Genomic DNA, 21,932 nt, shown 5'->3' with positions numbered 1-21,932 from the left:
CATTACTTTTTCCCCTCCTATCTAGGATTGCTTTCTTTCTTTGTGCCGCCTTGCGTCTTTCTCATGACCCGTGTTTAACCTCAACCTCAACTCTTGGTAACCCCTTTTTTTTCTGTCAATTCTGCAGTTGTCTGCATCTTGACATTTCTTTAGCTATTTTCCCATGATTCCCTATCTCCATCCTTTTGCCACATTCTCTATCCTTCTATACACATCCTCAAGTCCATGATCAGATCAGCCATGATCTTATTGAATGGCAGAGCAGGCTTGAGGGGCCAAAATGTCCTACTCCTGCTCCTATTTCTTATGTTCTTATGTTATGTAAAATACGTATTTGACGCTTGAGAAGGAACCTGTTGCCTTTTCAGCTGACTTTGAGCAACTTACTGTCAAAGAATAAATCACTTCAAAATGGAAAAAGTAGTAAAGGTCAGAATAAATTGCACACGGTTTATTCATGATCAAAACCCGTGGGCCCCTCCTACTCTATCTGTACAGCTGTAATTGAATTGAATGCAAAACATTCAGATCAAATTGAATATCAAAGGGCTTTCTATAGGAATGAAAAAGAATAAATTCGGATTGCAATTATTGAAAAATGACCTTCCAATACTGTCTTTGGGGGTCATGCAAAAACGTCAAGGATATCTAGGAGAAAGACGCTAGTAATTTCCGTGGCAGTCCTCCTGGTCTCTCCCCGTAACTTGGGCGATAGATTGACGGAATCCTCAGCGGAAAGGTTGATGATGTAATTTCTCCCGCATTTTTGCAAAGTTACAACGGGACAGCAGAAAACTCCTGACGAAATTTTACCCCAATGTCTTTATATTGTTTCCTTATTTGTGAAGCAAACATTGGTTTATGTGGGATCAGATATGCTGGAATATGGTGTTTTGAGGGGAAGGAGTGGAGAAGTTATGTGTCTCGAATACGACCCATAAGCTTTGGGCAATTATTTTTCTCCTCGTTTTCTCCACAGAAGCAAAATATTATTTTGCTCTCCTCTGAATTGCCTTTTTTAATTTTCAGGGGCTTGCATTCATACCATCAAACATGTTGTTCACAAAATGCTCCCAGGAAGAATATATTGGGGGGAAAATTGCAGTCGAAGGCTTCCTCCCTACGAACGCTCCGACCCTTCATACAAAACTACCTGGTGGTCCCGGAGAAATGTAGAATTCCGGTCTGAGGCCTTCATTCGCTGCACAGCCTATGGGGATCTGTCTCCGACATACGGATGTCTATGTTGCAATCACGTGAGTCTGGACCACCAATCACTAGGTAACATTCTCATTGATAATAATGGGAACTCCGTTTGTACGAGTTCCCATTAATATGAATGAGAATAACCCCATAAAACACCAAAAGACAGCACAATAAACAAAAAAAACCTCACATATTTAAAATTAAATGCAATTAAATGTTTTATATAAAAAAAATATTTTGCCGATTTAAAAAAAAATGTATTTTAATAGGGTTAAAAATAAACTTACCTTAATGGACAGGGTTTTTAACATAAAATGAATGATTACATTTAATTTTTCTATGTTTTAAAAGTGTTATGCTGGTAAAAGTAAGCTATGCGCCTGCTTTTACCAGGCGTAAAAGTTTGAAGGGCATTCACTGGGCATGAGTTGGGCAACTAGCCCAATCTCTCCCGCGCGAATGTCCTTTTCCCGGGGATGCGGAGGATTTGTCAAGAGAAATCTTGACAGATCGGAAAAGCCGGTTCATGGCGCATGCGCATCGCGCCCCGAGAACTGGCATTTTGCGAGGCTTCGCCAGGTCCATGCGCACTTTGTACGCACCCAGCGAGGCTGGAATTTTCGGCCCAATGGGGTACTTGGCATGGTTGTGCACATACTGTGCAAGGACTGAAGTAATTTGTTTGTTTTTGGCCCTGGGATTTAGTTGGTTTGGGTAATGGGGAGGAGCAATAAGAAGGGGTCAGCCATGGCTCAGTGGGTAGCACTCTCGCCTCTGAATCAGAAGGCTGAGAGTTCAAATCTCACTCCAGGCACTTGTGCACAAAAATCTAGGCTGACACTCCAGTGCAGTGCTGAGTAAAAGCTCCACTGTCAGAAGTGCCGTCTTTCAGATGAGACATTAAACAGAGGCCCATCTAATCTGTCAGGTTGATGTAAAAGATCCCATGGCATTATTTTGAAGAGCAGGGGAGCTATCCCGAGTGTCCTGAACAGTATTTATCCCTCAATCAACATCACTAAAAACAGATTATCTGGTCATTATCACATTGCTATTTGTGGGAGCTTGCTTGTGTGCAAGTTGGCTGCTGCGTTTCCTACATTACAACAGTGACTACACTTCAAAAGTACTTTATTGGCTGTAAATTGGAACGTCCTGAGGTCATAAATGCGCTATATAAATGCAAGTCTTTTTCTTTTTACAAAATAATGGTTGTGTTGGTTGGGATCAGTGGATTTCCTGTCAAATGTTATTTATACTTTTGAAATGAATTGCTTCACAATTAAATTGCAATACCAATCCTGTATTTTAACAAATGCTAATGCTGCACAGAACAGATTTAAATGATCCTTGTTACATTTTGCTCACCTCACAGACTAAAGTGGGGAGAGAGAGAGAATAAGCTGCTTGACCATTACTTTTGTCAGGATCCATCTTTTGGATGGATGGAGAGATATGTAGATAGATAAATATAAATGATATAAAGGTATAAAAACAGACAGACAGAGACATAGACAGATATTTATCTTACTATATACATACCATTGGGCAAGCAGCACTGTATTGAAATGTACTTTTTAGTTAAATATTAAGAACGTATTTCTGACGAGAATATTATCTGAAGAACTGCAATGATCATAATCATCATAGGCAGTCCCTCGGAATCGAGGAAGACTTGCTTCCACTCCTGAAGTGAGTTCTTTGGTGGCTGAACAGTCCAATACGAGAGCCACAGACTCTGTCACAAGTGGGACAGATAGTTGTTGAGAGAAGGGGTGGTGGGACTGGTTTGCCGCACGCTCTTTCCGCTGTCTGTGTTTGTTTTCTGCATGCTCTTGGCGTTGAGACTCGAGGTGCTCAGCGCCCTCTCAGATGCACGTCCCCCACTTAGGGTGGTCTTGGGTCAGGGACTCCCAGGTGTCAGTAGGGATGTTGCACTTTATCAGGGAGGCTTTGAGGGTGTCCTTATAGTGTTTCTGCTGCCCACCTTTGGCTCATTTGCTGTGAAGGAGCTCCGCATCGAGCACTTGCTTTGGGAGTCTCGTGTCTGGCATGCGGACTATATGGCCTGCTCAGCGGAGCTGATCGAGTGTGGTCAGTGCTTCAATGCTGGGGATGTTAGCCTGAATGAGGACGTTGATGGTGCGCTTGATATTATGCTGTTGAAAGCAAATCTCTATCAGAAATCGGGGATAAGCTTTGGGTGGTGAACATTTTTGGGAACCGAGGATTGTTTAACATACACACAGTTTAGGATTGAGTGAGTTGCCAGTCACATCATAGGTAGTTTGTTTTCCATGGGTCATTACTGATCTAGCATGTGCTTTATTCGTATGACGTGAATATTCCTTTTGTTTCGGAACTATTACAATGATTTCTTTTCATTTAGAATGATGGAGTGTTTACTGAACTTGATTTATGTAGCCGTGGAATGACTGGTTTAATACATTAGTGTTGGTCATTAGCATCTGTTTGTGTGAGGTCTGTGGACGTTGTGACAGAGGAGAGCTCTGTGCTTTTACACAGTTCTCTCCAAGTGCCGGGACAGGACCATCCTGTTTAAAAAAATAAATAAAACGGGTAGATGCAGGGAAGTGCAAAGCTAGGATGATAAGCTGGAGTTTCCAGCGATGGGAAATAAACTGGGAGATGGGAGGCAGGAGGCCTAGAAGTAAGATTCCATCCAAAAAGGGACACGCACTCGGCTGGAGGCAAGTGTTGTGTGTCTGTAAAGCATGTACTCCCATGTTCTGCCACCAGGGAGCTCATCCCCTGAAGTCCCAAGGGATCCCAGCATCCCTTGAGAGCACTGTATATAAGCCGGCCCCTAAGGCCCGTTCCTCACTCTGGAGTGTCTTATTAAAAACTGAAGTCACTGTTACTTTAACCTCCCTGTGTGCAACCTCATCTGTGTTAGGAACACAATAACTGGCGATGAGAATACGAATCTAATGCAAAGATGCAGCAAACTGTGGGCATCCTGGAGAAGTTCTCGGAGGGTGAAGACTGGGAAGCCTATGTCGAACGGCTATACCAGTACTTTGTAGCCAACGAGCTGGACAGAGAAGGAAGCGCTGCAAAAAAGAGAGCGGTCCTCCTCACGGTCTGCGGGGCACCGACCTACAGCCTCATGAAGAATCTGCTGGCTCCGGTGAAACCCACAGATAAGTCGTATGAGGAGCTGTGTACACTGGTTCGGGAGCAGCTTAATCCGAGGGAGAGCGTGCTGATGGCGAGGTATCGGATCTAAACTTACCAGCGATCTGAAGGTCAGGAAGTGGCGAGCTACGTCGCCGAGCTAAGGCAACTTTCAGGACAATGTGAGTTTGATGGCTACCTGGAGCAAATGCTCAGAGACTTTTTTGTACTGGGCATTGGCCACGAGACCATCCTACGAAAACTTTTGACTGTAGAGACACCGAACCTCAGTAGGGCCATTGCGATAGCACAGGCGTTTCTGTCCACCAGTGATAAAACCAAACAAATCTCTCAGCACACAAGTGCAAGCAATGTTCATAAATTAACTAGAACTGTGTTTGCGAGCTGAAATGTACAGGGCAGAACCCACGAGTCTGCAACTGCCAGCGGGTTTCAGGTGACCCAAATCACTCAGATTCCGCAACAAAGGATGAATGCAAGGCAATTCACACCTTGTTGGCATTGTGGAGGCTTCCATTCCGCCTATTAATGCCACTTCAAAGGGTATGTTTGCAAGAGCTGTGGAACAATGGGGCACCTCCAATGAGCTTTCAAATGAGCTGCAAGCTCTGCAAAACCTGCTAACCACCATGTGGCAGAGGAAGATCGGTCCATGGTGGATCAAAGCAATTTCGAGCCTCAGAGAGAGGAGGCAGATGTTGAAGTACACTGGGTGCACACATTTTCGACAAAATATCCACTGAAAATGCTAAATGTAAAATTGAATGATTTACCCGTAGTCATGGAACTGGAAATTTGTGCTAGCCAATCCATCATGAGTAAAAAGATGTTTGAGAGACTGTGGTGCAACAAGGCATTCAGACCAGCCCTGAGCCCCATCCACACGAAACTGAGCGTACACCAAAGACCTACGAGGATACGGTGCACGAACTGCCACTCTGGATTGTCCCGGGCAATGGTTCCACGCTGCTTGGAAGGAGCTGGCTGGGCAAAATCCGTTGGAACTGGGATGACATCCGAGCGCGCTCTCATGTCGATGAGGCCTCAGGTACCCAGGTTCTTAACAAATTTCCTTCCCTTTTGAGCCAGGCATTGCAAACTTTTCCGGGGCGATGGTGCGGATCCACTTGATCCCAGAGGCACGAGCCATTCACCACAAGGCGTGAGCGGTACCTCACATGATGAGGGAGAGAGTGGAAATCGAGCTGGACAGGCTGCAACGCGAGGGCATCATCTCCCCAGTGGAACTCAGCGAGTGGGCCAGCCCAATTGTTCCAGTACTCAAAAGTGATGGCACAGTCATGATTTACGGCCATTATAAAGTAACTATTAATCGTTTCTCGCTACAGGACCAATACCCGCTACCGAAAGCAGACGACCAATTTGCGATGCTGGCAGGAAGCAAGACATTCACCAAGCTCGACCTGACTTCGACCTACATGACACAGGAGCTGGAGGAGTCTTAGAAGGGCCTCACCTGCATCAACACGCACAAGGGACTGTTCATCTACAACAGATGCCCATTTGGAATTCGGTCGGCTGCAGCGATCTTCCAGAGAAACATGGAGAGTCTACTCAAGTCGGTACCACACACAGTGGTCTTTCAGCACGACATATTGGTCATGGGTCGGGACACCTCCCAGCACCTACAAAACCTGGAGGAGGTCCTCCAGCGACTGGATCGCGTAGGGCTGCGGCTGAAGAGATCGAAATGCGTCTTCATGGCAACATAAATGGAGTTTTTGGGGAGAAAGATCGCGGCGGACGGCATTCGACCCACAGCCTCTGTCTTGGCGTCTATGAGGAACGTGCCCAGGCGACAGAACATCACGGAGCTGCGGTCGTTCCTGGGACTCCTCAACTATTTTGGGAACTTCCTACTGGAGTTAAGCACCCTTTTAGAGCCCCTACATGTGCTATTGCGCAAAGGTGAGAACTGGGTATGGGGAAAAAAAACAAGTAATTGCTTTTGAGAAAGCCAGAAACATTTTATGCTCCAATAAGCTGCTTGTATTGTATAACCCGTGTAAAAGACTTGTGCTAGCATGTGACACGTCATTGTATGGAGTCAGGTGTGTATTACGAGAAGCTAATGTTACAGGGTGTGATATATTCACAGAGCACAGCACACACAGCTTCCTAACATGGCAGGCAGCTCTCTCGGAAGTCTCCAGAATTGCCTGGTTCTGTTTATTATTAACTCTGCAATTGCAGTACACAATACGTCCACATCCACAGTGTGGAGCTACAAACATTACAAGCTTACAGACATTACACTTCTCCCTCCTTAATGAAGAAGCCATCATAACAAACATCATACATAACTTTCATGTTTATACATAACACAGGATATAGACATTTTTTTTTTCCATTTTTACAAATGTAACTTTACCACTTGTTTTCTGTTTCGAAGAGGATACCTTCACTCTCGAACAAAACCTTCCAAACATGATGTCAATTTCACCCTCATTCGAGGCTCATCCTGAGGAACGTTTTCCTCTACGGAATTTCCTTGATTTTCATTTGAACGCACTCTAACTTCAGGCTCTTCGTTTTCCTGACTCGGTCTCAGACTTTCATTCTGATTCTCTCCTGGATTTGTTTCCAGTACATTGGATTTAGGATTTGCTACTGGTGTTTCAATACTATCTGATGAGTCAGAAATAATTGAATCATTCCCACCTTCAACTCCTTCCATGTCTGTAGGTAAAATATGATCAATATGAATAAATCTAACCTGTCCATTATCAAACATCTTTACCAAATATGTGCGAGGACCACATATCTTCACCACTCTTCCTGGTAACCACTTTAACCATTTATGGTGATGGTTCTTCACTCTCGCCTTCTGGTTTAATTTCACACTTCTCTCTTTTACTCTACCTCTATCATGATTCTCTTTCTGTCTTAATTGTGTCTCTTCTACGGACTGTGCCAAATTTGGCTTTAACAATGAGAATCTGGTTCATGGCTGTATTTTGAAAAACAACTCTGCTGGTGTTCTACCAGCAGTTGTATGAGGAGTATTTCGATATGTAATCAAAAATTTAGCCAATTTGTGATCCAGTGACAACTGTCGTTTCCTTGGATTTGGATCTAACATTTGTTTTATGAGGGCATGTTTTACAATTTGTACAGTGCGCTCTGCTGTACCATTCGAAGCAGGATGTTATGGTGGAACCTTGATATGTTTTACACCATTTTTGCTCGTGAATTGTGCAAATTCTTCTAATGAAATTGTGGTCCATTATCCAAAACAATTTCTTCAGGGAGGCCAAATGAAGAAAATAATTTTCGCAAAATGTCCAATGTTTTACTTGTTGTTATTTTTCACATTGGAAACACCTCAACCCACTTCGAATGGCTATCAATCACAATGAACAATTGTTGTCCTTCTAACTCAGCAAAATCAATATGTAGCCTTTGCCACACCCTGAGAGGCCATTTCCATGGCTGTAATTGTACTGGTGGTGGTTGCTTGCTTACCGATTGACATGTTGTACACTGACTAACGATGTACTCTATATATCTTTATCAAGACCTGGCCACCATAAATAACTGCGGCAAAACTCTTGGTCAAGCACATTCCCAGGTGTTGGTCATGGAGGTCTCCTAATAATTTGGACCTGAATTTATTTGGTATAACCACTCTTGCACCCCACATGATACAATCTTTTAGCGACTGATAATTCATTCCTACGAATGAAGAATGGATGTGTATCTTTGTCTGTTACCTGATTTGGCCATCCATTTGCAATATAATCATACACCTTTGACATCACTGGGTCACGTTTGGTTGCTCTACCAATCTCTTCAGCTGTGACTGGCAGTTCATCAATGTATGAAAAATAAAACACTTCTTCCCTATCGGGTGTAACTTGTGATGGGGAAGGCAATCTAGACATTGCATCAGCATTACTGTGATCAGTTGATTGTCTATATTCAATATCATATGTATATGCTGACAAAATCAAAGCCCATCTCTACATTCGGGCTGCAGCTAATGTTGGAACTGGGGACTTTGGATGGAGGATTGCTGTTCGGGGCTTATGGTCCGTAACGATGGTAAACTTACGACCATACAAGTATTTGTGAAACCTCTTGACCCCAAAAATTAATGCCAAAGCTTCCCTTTCAATTTGCGCATAATTACGCTCACTGGCACTGAGAGTGCGTGAAGCAAAAGCAATTGGTGTCTCCTCCCCACTAAATACAAGAGAGATCACTGCCCCAACTCCATACGGAGAGGCATCACATGCTAGCTTAATCTCCTTAGATATGTCATAGTGAACTAACATGGTACTTTCTACCAATTTGCTTTTACACTCCTTGAATGCTGTATCGCATTCTTTTGACCACTTCCAATGGACCTGTTTTTTTCAAATGTTCATTCAGTGGATGTAATACTGTAGCCAAATTTGGTGGGAACTTCCCATAATAGTTCAAAAGACCCAAGAATGAACAAAGTTCAGTGACATTCCTGGGAGTGGGTGCATTTCTAATTGCATCCAATTTTTCCTTGGTTGGATGTAAACCATCTTTGTCTACTCTGTACCCTAAGTACTCCACTGAGTTTTTAAATAACTCTCACTTACGAGCAGACACTCGTACTCTGTGTTTCTCTAGCCGTTTGAGGACTTCATTCAATATGTTATTATGAATTTGCCTATTTGGTGCTGAAATTAGTATGTCATCCAAATAACATACTACCCCTTCAATACCTTGCAAAATCTGGTTCATCACCCCTTGGAATATGGCAGGGCGGAAGACACTCCAAACAGTAGCCTATTAAATTGCCTAGATGAGTATTTATAGTCAAACATGACTTGGACTCCTCATCTAGTTCAAGCTGTAAACAGGCATTCGTAAGTTCCAGTTTTGAGAAGATCTGACCACCTGTCAGTGTTGTGAACAAATCTTCTATATTCGGCAATGTATTGGGGACATTACCCTCTAGAACCTGGTTTATGGTTACTTTATAATCACCACACAATCTTACCTTACTATCGGACTTGGGTACAACAACAATGGGTGTAGCCCAATTACATCGATCTATCTTACAAATAATGTTCTCAGTCTCTAGTCTTTTGAGTTCTTGCTCAACTTTTTCCTTGAGTGCATATGGTACGGAACGTGGCTTGTAGTAAACCGATCTAGTGTCCTTCTGTACCCTGACACTCACCTTGAAGCCTTGGATCGGACTGCCTGTTTCGCAGAACACCTTCGGATACTGCTTGATAACCTCATCCGTTGATGAAAATCTCACTTCCACACAGAAAATCTTACTCCAATTCGGCTTCAGTGAGCTCAACCAATTTCTTCCTATTAAGGCCGACTTGTCTCCTTTCACTACTATTAGAGGCAAGTTCTGAAATTGATCTTTATATTTCACTGGTACGGTGATACGACCTACCACAGCAATTTTCTCTCCCGAGTAGCCTCGCAGCTCTATCTTGGATTTCTTCAGTTGGAAATCACGCAATTTGTCGTGGTACAGTGACTCCGGTACTACAATCACGGATGCACCCGATCAATTTCCATTGGCATCTTGAAACCCGCAACATCTATGTGGATTTTGATGCTTTCCGAATTGCTGTCCGTTAACCTCGTGCTCCTGATGACGTGTAACTCTAACATCTCCTCGTCCTGTTGTTGTTCTTCCATGCTATGTAGTCTCTCGGGATTTCTACTCATAGCTTTGAACGCTGGACTCGTAGCTTTAAAGGCTGCTTTACCCTTCAGTCGGCATGCCTTCGCAAGATGCCCAGTCTTTCTGCAGAAGAAACACTCTGCCTTCACGTATGGCCAATTTTGAGTAATGTGTTGGCCCAGGCACCTATAGCACGACTTCGACGCTCTGGTAGAATTTCTAGTTTCTGAGACTTTCGGCCATGCCCGTCTTTTACTTTGAACCTGCAGGTGATTTACCTCGGTTGACTGACGACCGTAATTATTATTTAATTCTCGGGAATATTGTTCGGCCATGCTCATCGACCTCGCTGTCTGACAAGCAATCTCAAAAGTCAAGTCATCCGTCGTCAATAACTTCCTTCTGATCGCATCATTTTTCACCCCACAAACAAAACAATCCCGTAATGCTCGATTTTGAAAGTTTCCAAAATTACAGTGCATCAATAGCTTTTTTAATGCTACAATGTAATCAGTGATACTTTCATCAGCCTTTTGATTCCGAATCCCGAAACGATAGCTTTCAGCAATTTCTAACGGTTTGAGCTGCTCCAGCTTCGTTAAAACCTCTAAGCGTTGTGTCCTTTGGCTCGTCAGGCACAAGCAGATTTACAAGAGTGTCATAGAATGCCAGACCTGCCTCTGATAAGAAGATCGCTTTCTTACGTTCCAACACAGCCTGGTTCTGGACTGCATTGTCTGGAAATTCGATTGTTATTTGCAGTGAAATACATTTCTAGCCGATCCACATATGCTTTAAAACGTTCCCGGTCATGTCTATATTCACCAAAATATCCCAATACACCTGCCATTTTAATCTCTAGCTGTTCACACCGTGTTCTGTATTTTACCTCGGATTTTGTAGCTTTTTCCAAAGACAGAAACTTCCAAAGTCTCTCTGTTGGCTGGCTGAATCCTTCACCAACAAAAATTAAGCTTTAAAGCATCCGAAAAATCCCATCTCAATCGCCAAATGTGATATATTCACAGAACATAGCACACACAGCTTCCTAACATGGCAGGCCGCTCTCTCGGAAGTCTCCGGAATTGCCCGGTTCTGTTTAATGATTAACTCTGCACTTGCAGTACACAATACGTCCACATTCACAATGTGGAGCTACAAACATTACAAGCTTACAGACATTACACGGGAAAGTTGCAACCTGTCGCCTATGCTTCCAGGAGCTTGTCTAAGGCCGAGAGGGCCTACAGCATGATTGAGAAAGAGGCATTAGCGTGTCATGTTCGGGGTAAAGAAAATGCATCAGTACCTGTTTGGCCTCAAATTTGAGCTGGAAACTGATCTCAAGCCCCTCACATTCCTGTTCGCTGAAAACAAGGAGATAAATACTAATGCCTCAGCCCGCATACAAAGGTGGGCACTCGCGCTATTAGCGTATAACTATACCATCCGCCACAAGCCAGGCACCGAGAACTGTGCGGATGCTCTCAGTCGGCTACCATTGCCCACCACTGGGGTGGAAATGGCACAGCCTGCAAACTTGTTGATGGTGGCGCAGCCCGCAGGCTTGTTGATGGCCATGGAAGCGTTTGAAAATTATAAATTATCTGTCACGGCCCGCCAGATTAGGACTTGGACCAGCCAACGGGGATGCTGTCCCTAGTAAAAAACTGTGTACTGCATGGGAGCTGGGCCAGCATCCCCGTTGAAATACAAGAGCCAATCAAGCCATTCCAGCAGCGAAAGGCTGAGCTGTCCATTCAGGCAGACTGCCTGTTGTGGAGTAACCGCGTAGTGCTACCAAAAAAGGGCAGGGAGACGTTCATCTCAGATCGCCACAGCTCACACCCGGGTATGGTAATGATGAAAGCGATAGCCAGATCCCACGTGAGGTGGCCTGGTAGCGACTCTGACTTGGAGTCCTGTGTACGGCAATGCAGCGTATGTGCTCAGTTGAGCAACGCGCCCAGAGAGGCACCACAAAGTTTGTGGTCCTGGCCTTCCAGACCATGGTCGAGGATCTATGTTGACTATGCGGGCCCATTTCTCGGTAAAATGTTCCTGGTGGTGGTGGATGCTTTTTCAAAATGGATTGAATGTGAAATAATGTCAGGAAGCACCGCCACTGCCACCATTGAAAGCCTGAAGGCCATGTTTGCCGCCCACGGCCTGCCTGACATACTGGTCAGTGACAACGGGCCATGTTTCACCAGTGCCGAATGTAAAGAATTCATGACCTACAATGGGATCAAACTTGTTACCTTGGCCCCGTTTGAACCAGCCTCCAATGGGCAGGTAGAACAGGCAGTACAAACCATCAAACAGAGCTTTAAACGAGTCACAGAAGGCTCACTCCAAACCCACCTGTCCCAAGTATTGCTCAGCTATTGCACGAGACCCCACTCACTCACAGGGGTGCCCCCGGCTGAGCTACTCATGAAAAGGACACTTAAAACCAGACTCTCGCTGGTTCACCCCAACCTGCATGATCAGGTAGAGAGCAGGCGGCAGCAACAAAATGTAAACGATGGTCGCGCCACTGTGTCACGGGAAATTGATCTGAATGACCCTGTGTATGTGCTAAACTATGGATATGGTCCCAAGTGGATTGCGGGCACGGTGATAGCTGAGGAAGGGAATAGGGTGTTTGTAGTCAAACTAGACAATGGGCAAATTTGCAGAAAGCACCTGGACCAAATGAGGCTATGGTTCACAGACTGCCCTGAACAACCCACAGCAGATACCACCTTTTTCGAGCCCACAACACACACCCAAAGGATCAACGACATCACGCCGGACCAGGAAATCGAACCCATCACGCCGAACAGCCCAGCAAGGCCAGGCTCACCTAGCAGCCCTGCAGGGCCAACGACACACCGACCCAGCGAGGGCACAGCCAACACACCAGAACAGACATTTGTACCGAGGCGGTCCACCAGGGAAAGAAAGGCTCCCGACCGCCTCACCTTGTAAATAGTTTTCACTTTGACTTTGGGGGGGAGTGATGTTGTGTATCTGTAAAGCATGCACTCCCATGTTCCGCCACCAAGGAGCTCATCCCCTGAAGTCCCAAGGGATCCCAGCATCCCTTGGGAGCACTGTATATAAGCCGGTCCCTAAGGCCTGTTCCTCACTCTGGAGTGTCTTATTAAAGACTGAGGTCACTGTTACTTTAACCTCCCTGTGTGCAGCCTCATTTGTGTTAGGAACACAACAGCAAGACCACGGTAAGTTGGTGCGCTGGCCTCATTGGGACGGTCCCAGTGAGCTGCGGGCATTGGGACAGTCCCAGCGAGCTGCGGGCATCATTCGCGGCCCCGGAGGCAGCTTGCCAGATGTGAGGAGCAGCAAGATCAGCAAGCTCAGACACGGGCCGAGCTCCTCTCGAGACTCTGGGGTGCGGAGAGAGAGAGATGGTACAAGGGGAAGGGTGGTACGAGTGCTCGTGAACACGTTAAGTGTAAAAATACAACTTGCCTTTCGGGTTCTAGCCTCCGGCGCTCCCTTTAAGGACCTATGTTTTGGCTGCTAAGTGCCTGAAGAAAATAACCACAGCACCCATGGCGCATGCATATGATCTATCAGCTGTTTTAGGCGTGTGGCCTGGACACCTACGGAGGAGTCCTAACCAGTTTGGCAGGCGCTGGATATCTGGCCTGGAATATTGGTACCTTAGGCGTCCACTTTATACCTGCAAAGCAAGCACAGCGTGATCCAATTTCTAGGCCAGAATGTGGTGGAGGTATCATTTTGTATGTTCATTGATGGAGAAATCCAGTAAGTAGCAATATTGCACCACACATATATGGCAAAATCTTCTTGTGATTCTTTTGTGATGCAGGTAAGTCAAAGCACCTGAAAACCAGTCCCCCTTTATAACTATATTAACTCATCCCTGGTATGTTTGAGCCCAATCCTACATGGGAGTGTGAAATACTGTCTTTAGTGAATGTAAGAGGGCACAACCTCAGGGTTCTCACTCGAGGAAGTTAGACTTTTCATTCCACACAACATTATTAGGACATCAGGGGCCAATTTTCATCAAGGCCTCCGCCCGCCCAAGTGCCGCCCAAAGTGCCTGCGATGGCCGTCGAGGTACCGGATGATACTTTGGGCGTGATATTCATCGCCGAGGTCCCCCGAAGGTTGGCGGATGGCAAATGGACAACGTACACCGCCAATCTGGGTGGCAGCGGGCGGTAGGGTCTCCTTCTCGGTGGCAAAGATGCTTGCCACACAAGTGCCGCCGAGGATGGAGTCGGGCCCACGGAAGGTCGAAGACCTGGAAAAGAAATTCAGCAGTAAAAAAATTTTTAAAAACTATCCAAAGAACTCCAGGGGACCCCATGCAGGTAAGTCGCTGTGGAAATTGAAAAAAAAAAATGTTCACTTACCTTTTTTTTTTCAGGTTCTTCATACTTACCGTCGGGGACAGTCCAGCCTCCTCGCAGCGGTCCACCCCCATTCTGCCGCCGACTCCCACCCACAGGAATCTGGGAGCTCGGCGGGTGGGGGGTCACTTGCACCACTCGGCCGTCCGCTAATGTCAGCGGGCAGTTCCCGACAGCTCTCCTCTCCTGCCTGCTCCAGACCACCTCCCAAGTGGCTGTGGGCGCATCAAGAGCAACAATGTCGGCTGCAGTGGGTGGTGAGTGATGAAATTTGGCCACTCATGCCTATCGAGGCAGAGCCTAATTTGAAATGTAATTGGATAAGTATTTGAAAGGAAGGATATAAAAGGTTGTGGAAAATTATAATGGGAATTTGGATTCAAAGCATTCGATCAATCTGAATACGGAGCTCCGAACTATAATGCATTGAGTCCCCAACCTCCATTATAAGAACAATAGAAATAGAAGCAGGAGTAGGCCATTTGGCCTCTCGAGCCTGCTCCACCATTCAATAAGATCATAGCTGATCTGATCCTGGCCTCAATGCTACTTCCCTGCCCGCTCCCCATAACCCTCCACTCCCTATCATTCAAAAATCTGTCTATCTCCGCCTTAAATATATTCAATGACCCAGCCTCCACAGCTCTCTGGGGCAGATAAATCCAAAAATTCACGAGCCTCAGAGGAAAAACTTCCTCCTCATTTCTATTTTAAATGGGCGACCCCTTATTCTGAAACTATGCCCCCTAGATCTAGATACTCCCACGAGGGGAAACATCCTCTCTGCATCTATCGTGTCAAGCTCCCTCAGAATCTTTATATGTTTCAGTAAGATCACCTCTCATTCTTCTAAACTCCAATGAGTATAGGCCCAATCTGCTCAACCTTTCTTCATAAGACAAGATAACTCCTTCATCTCAGGAATCAACCTAGTGAACCTTCTCTGATCTACCTCCAATGCAAGTATATCCTTAAATACGGAGACCAAAACTGTACGCAGTACTCCAGGTGTGGTCTCACCAATACCCTGTACAGTTGTAGCAGGACTTCTCTACTTTTATACTCTATCCCCCTTGCAATAAAGGTCAATATTTCATTTGCCTTCCTAATTACTTGCTGTACCTGCATGCTAACTTTTTGTGTTTCATGTACAAGGACCCCCAGATTCCTCTGTTCTGCAGCATTTTGTAATCTCTCTCCATTTAAATAATAATTAGCTTTTTTATTTTTCCTACCAAAGTGGACAACCTCACATTTTCCCACATTATAGTCCACCTGCCAAATTTTTGCCCACTCACTGAGCCTGTCTATATCCCTTTGTAGAATCTTTGCATTCTCACAACTTGCTTTCCCACCCATCTTTGTATCATCAGTAACTTTGACTATATTGCACTCGGTCCCTTCATCCAAGTCATTAATGTAGACTGTAAATAGTTGAGGCCCAGCAGTGGCACCTCACTAGTTACAGTTTGCCAACCTGAAAATGAACATTGCCTGGCGTGTGTGGTTTCAAATACTTTTGCATATAGTTAATAAATGTGCGAACATTTGACATCAAACAATGATATTGCACTCCACTTCCTGTGAGGGGCGGTAATCTGAATTTTCGGCCGATGCGGGACTTCTGCGCGGGGCGCAGGAAGTCCCGCCATGACTCGGTTAACCCCCCCCTCCCCAAATAGTGTGTAACCTAATTTCGCCCCCCATATCTCTATCAAGGCTGTTGCTATATTTTCCAATATCAAATCCTGGATCAGTTGAAATTCACTGAAGTTGAGGTCAATGCTGAAGCCAAATGCCTCAAATTTGCTGACATTGAGGTGAAGTAAATTTCAATGATCCGGGATTCAACATCAGTTGAAAGGTACAGCAACCACAGTGTCAGCTGTGGCTCAGTGGGTAGCACACTTACTTCTGAGCCAGAAGGTTGTGGGTTCAAGTCCCACTCTGGGGAATTGAGCACAAAAATACCTAGCCTGATTCTCCAGTGCAGTGCTGAGGGAATGCTGCACTGTTGTAGGTGCTGTTTTCTGGATGAGACATTAAACCGAGGCCCAGTCTGCTGTCTCAGGTGGATGTAAAAGATCCCATGGCACTATTTCGAAGAAGTGCAAGGGAGTTATCCCTGGTGTCCTAACCGATATTTATCCCTCAATCAACATAACAAAAAAACAGATTATCTGGTTGTTATCACATTGCTGTTTGTGGGAGCTTGCTGTGCACAAATTGCCTGTAGCGTTTCCTACAATACTTCAACAGTGACTATACTTCAAAAGTACTTCATTGGCTTAAAAGCGCTTTGTGATGTCTGGTAGTCATGAAAGCACTATATAAATGCAAGTCTTTCTTGTTCAACGTTCAAATAAAAAACTAAGATTTTGATTTTTGCAATTAATTTATTTTGTGGCTGTTTTTGGATTAAAAGTGTGTTGATAAGGAGTACATTTTTCAGTGTGTTTCCAGCCCACTGAGAGAACATATCTGAACCTGCGTACGTTTAAAATGATGATAGCAAAATTGCGTGTGGCTTTGATTAAAGAATCTGTAATATGGTTTTCACTGGGCGGTGATCCTCACTGGGAGTACAAATTCAGACAATCGCCCCTTATTAGCACGGACTCAGTGACATGGCTCAGAGACATGGACCATGTACAGCAGACACCTCAAGTCGCTGGAGAAATATCACGAACGATGTCTTCCCAAGATCCTACAAATCCCCTGGGAGGACAGGCGCACCAAAATCAGTGTCCTCGTCCAGGCCAACATCCCCAGAATTGAAGCACTGATCACACTCGATCAGCTCCGCTGGGCAGGCCACATAGTTCACATGCCAGACACGAGACTCCCAAAGCAAGTGTTCTACTCTGACCTTCTTCACGGCAAACAAGCCAAAGGTGGGCAGTGGAAACGTTACAGGACATCCCTCCCTGATAAAGTGCGACCTCCCCACTGACACCTGGGAGTCCCTGGCCCAAGACCGTCCTAAGTGGAGGAAGTGCATCCGAGAGGGCGCTGAGCACCTTGAGTTTCAACGCCGAGAGCATGCAGAAATCAAGCACAGGCAGCAGAAAGAGCATACGGCAAACCAGTCCCACCCATACCTTCCCTCAACGACTATTTGTGGCTCTTGTATTAGACTGTTCAACCACCAAGGAACTCACTTCAGGAGCGGAAGCAAGTCTTCCTCGATTCCGAGGGATTGCCTATGATGATGATGATGATGATTAGCACGAGCGAGGAATAATACCTGAGCAGTACTTTTAATCTATGCCAAGGACAGGGGAAGACAATCATCACAATGTGCAGGGTTTCTGGAGAGGCAGTGCCCAATTTGTCATCCTGGTTTAATAAGATTTTGATGGACTCATTGTCTGCGACTCTTTTCGTCCTACCATGGTAACATGTCTGTCTTCATCTCTATTCATGTCCCATGTGATGGAAAGTTACGCAGCGGAACTGTACAGCACTGGCAGTTCTGGCTCGTGAAATTTGCTGTTGTCGTGGCAACGGTGGGTAAACAGGAAATGTCAGAATTCTCTGGTCATGTATTTCTAGAGCGTGACTGTGATATGCTGCATCATTGTAAGAATCGCCAACCCGGCACCAGAAAAGCAGTTCATTTTATGCAAATAAAGACCTTGCTTGACCCAACCATGTGTAGTTTCGATGACTTTTAAGCAAGCTCAGTGAATATGGAAAGGGCTCCTTCACTCAACATCAGCAAAAAGGCGGGGGGAGTGGGGGAGGTGGTGGTGCAGGGAAAAACAAAGTTTAGAGATGTCTCAATTTTTAAATTCCAATTCCTTTGTGTACTAAGGCAGACTGCGAACCACACTCTAATTAACAGATCGTTCAAACCCAGGCTAACATTTATATTTTCCCTTCCCTACCTAGTTCAACTCAATTGCAGGAGGCCTGTCACCACCCAGGCTGAGAACAGCTAACGCAGCATTGACTGAAAGTCAAACCTAGACCTTCCTTCGTCTGTCGGCTTCAGTTATGAACTGGTTAATGTTAGGAAAATTCAATTCTCCTGTTTCTATCGTATACCCTCATTCACTTCCTCTCCATTTTACATCACATTAATTACCATTCATGTCTCGTTCACAATATCTGGAGGAGCTTTAATGTCTAATACAATATTGAAGATAGAAACCATAGATCAAATGTTCTCACTTGGTTCATCAACACATTTTCACACAAACTACATATATTCCACTCAGCAAATTTTGTGTTTTATTTCTCTCGGCACAAAAGCTAAAACTTCCGTGCCGGTTCCATTTTCTTTTTTTTTTAATTGTCGTCTCCGCAACTTATTTTCTAATTCCCAGTTTTTTTCCTTCCTTTGCTGAGTAATCAGATGGGCTAAAACGCAGCTTAGATCTTTTCCCCCCTGTTATCTCCAAAACCCTCTCCCGCCTGCTTAGACTGCTTGTGACTTTTTCTCGATAATAAATACCATCCATTTCGTGTTAGGCTTCACCTATCTGACACGCTCTCTCCCTCTCCCTCCTTTCAGAGAGTAACTCACTCAGCCTAATCAACGATCACGTGTGTTTGACTAAGTTCCCTGGTCTCCTTAAAACTCCTAAGCACTGTGGGGCCACAATTCGGCCTCCCGATAAGGCCTCTTGCCGCCTGAAAGTGGCGGCCTCGGTGCAGTGTGGAATGACCGCCGATTTGCGGCAGACTGGCCGACATTCGTGAAATTCAGTGCAGCGGAGTGACAATCTGTCCTGCTCCCCCCCCACTTCCGTCCCGCTCCTGCAGATGCATCCTTAACGACGTCATCAGCGTGCGCACCGCAACGGAGCCGCCCCAGGAGGTAAATTCACCTCCAAAAATCTTCTGGCCCCCGACAACTTTTTGTGTCGGTGCGCTCCTTGTTGGCCCTTGTTGGTTGGCGGCGCGGGAAAGGGGAGATGGCGCTGTCGCGGCCGCCATTTTATTTTTTATTGATAATTATGTCCCCGGGTTCAGCTGGGCCGCCAACAGGCAGCCTGGCAGCCCCTCTTGGTCCAGTGGACCTAACTTAGAAATATGCAGAGCTCGCAGCAGCTCTCCCCTTTAACTGCAGGGGAGAGAAGTTGCGGCGCGTCAGTGCCATAATGTCATTAGCGTGGCGCAGATGACTGACTGAGGTGGACACTCCGCCCCGCCCCCACTTCCACTCCGCTAGTGACCCCCACTCCGCTCTGCCCCCATGATGAAGTCACTTCGGCCCTGCTGGATAAAAAAAAGTACGAAGAGTGAATTTGGACCGATAGGCCGCTGCATCCATTGCGGCGACCAGAACACTTTGAAAACAGTAGGTGCCCCCCCCCCCCCCGTTTTGGGTGGTGGTGAATTTCTACCCCTGTGTATCCCACTTCTGACACCACTGGAAGGTTAGGATCACAGGTCAAACACCGATAACCAAAGGGTCTTAAGAGTTATAAGGCATTTTATTAAGGGAGCGGTAGTTCCAATATAATCAAAAACAACACACAATCAGGATAGACTTAGTAGACATACAACTGTGACAAGTATCTGTTATTCGTCCCGATCCGACAGACGGCTGGTGGCACGAACAGTTCTTATCTTCACCGTCTTCCCTGAAATCATTTTAGACATCCCTTTTATTGTCTTTGTAGGGGTGAGCTTGGGGGAACGTGACCGGGGTGCCCAATGGCCTTTCGAGTTCTTTATCTCCTCTCTGAGGTGAAACCCTCCCTTTCACATGCCTTTCCTGTTTATACTTTCAGACAGGCCATTCTTGGCCTTCTGATGTTTGGAGCTGCCTGTTATCAGTTATTTATGTTCACCCTGTTCGAGTCGCTTTAGCCATTGTATCCTGGAATGAATCTTTTAATTCTAACACCAGTCTGAAGAGACTTTTTGGTCACAAGTTATTTCTCCCAATTCACAATTTCTTACACGGTTGAGCGTGAGTTGTGATGCTATGACTGGCCTTAGAATTCCTAGGACAAGGAGGGGTAAAATTAACCAGACTTCCCACTCCCGAGTGCTAACCAGTAAACTCCTGCCGCAAGGCATGGGAGCATCGGCCTTGGGTTAGAACAGGATCAGATCAGCTGTACTGCCTTCCATAGTTGAATGTCCTGCTGTCACTCACTAACTACGTCTCGTGTGAAGAATGGTTCCCGGGTTACTGGAGAGAGCCCATGAAACGATACTTCAACTAAGGTTGTACCTTCAGGAGAGAAGGGAATGACAGAAATTGAACGAGATATTAATCAAAAAAGCGACCCTGTTAACTTTTTAATCTGCAAATATTCTGTCACAGCATCAGTTTATTCTCTTCATACCGGCCTGAAGGACTGCATTGTACACTCAGTATCGGTGGGTAGTTTAATGTGTTCTGAAACAGAACTGTGCGCAACAGTTCAATGCGCAAGAATAGCTTTGTTCAAAGTAGCATTTTTCCATTAGCTAGTTATGTTGGCAGAGAGGTTCTCAACTGCTGAATACGAGGTAAACAAAAGAGTTGTTTCTTGAAGTTATTAGCATATGTTGTGAGACCTAAAATCGCAAATAATGGTTGTTCTGTTTTTGCGTGTGTGTGGGAAGAGGGCCTGATGTAGATTTAGTCTCGGACTGAGAAATATATGAAGCACTTTAATGGAGACAAGCAGCATTGGCAATAAATCATCTGTTGTTCTACAAAGACATTTTATATCTCTGGAGAGCCATGTGTGAATGTATTCATACTATAATATTCTTCAACCTGCCCTTATTCCTCATACAGTTATTCCTCATATGTTCTTCAAGCTGTTCTGTTTGACCTTTGAATTCTTCATGTATTTGTTCGGGCTTGGAAAAGCTGGCCAACCAATTACATTTGCCCCTCCGATCCACTCAGCATGTTTTTTTTATAGATTAACTGAATAATTGAGAATAGATTCTGTTTCAATTTAAGGTACGAGTGCATGTTAAATGTTTAATGGAGCATATTCAAATCTTTTTGGAAAAAGAATATCCAGAATGGTGGAGATATAAAAGCAAATTGTCCTAGAGAAATTTCTACAAACTCAGATAGCAAGAGTTTCAAGTTCTTGATTTTTTGTATTCTATCTCCTCATATTTTTAATGTCCTGCACGAGGTAGAAAAGGCCATCCATCAGCTCAAGAACAACAAGGCAACAGGAGTGAATGGAGTCCCCGCTGAGGTGCTAAAGTATGGCAGAGAGGCACTATTGGCACGAATGCATGACCTCAGCTCTCTCATCTGGAAGGAGGAGAGCATGCCGGGAGATCTCAGAGATGCAATAATCGTGACCATCTTTAAAAAAGGGGACAAGTCTGACTGTGGCAACTACAGAGAGAGTGCAGCGAAGGTTCACCAGACTGATTCCTGGGATGGCAGGACTGTCATATGAAGAAAGACTGGATCCATTAGGCTTATATTCACTGGAATTTAGAAGAATGAGAGGGGATCTCATAGAAACATATAAAATTCTGACGGGATTGGACAGGTTAGATGCAGAAAGAATGTTCCTGTTGTTGGGGAAGTCCAGAACCAGGGT

Source organism: Pristiophorus japonicus, chromosome 11 (assembly GCF_044704955.1).
Source record: "Pristiophorus japonicus isolate sPriJap1 chromosome 11, sPriJap1.hap1, whole genome shotgun sequence".
NCBI classification, from domain to species: Eukaryota; Metazoa; Chordata; class Chondrichthyes; family Pristiophoridae; genus Pristiophorus; species Pristiophorus japonicus.
The sequence above is the reverse complement of the archived record's forward strand: the minus strand, read 5'-3'. Positions refer to the sequence as shown.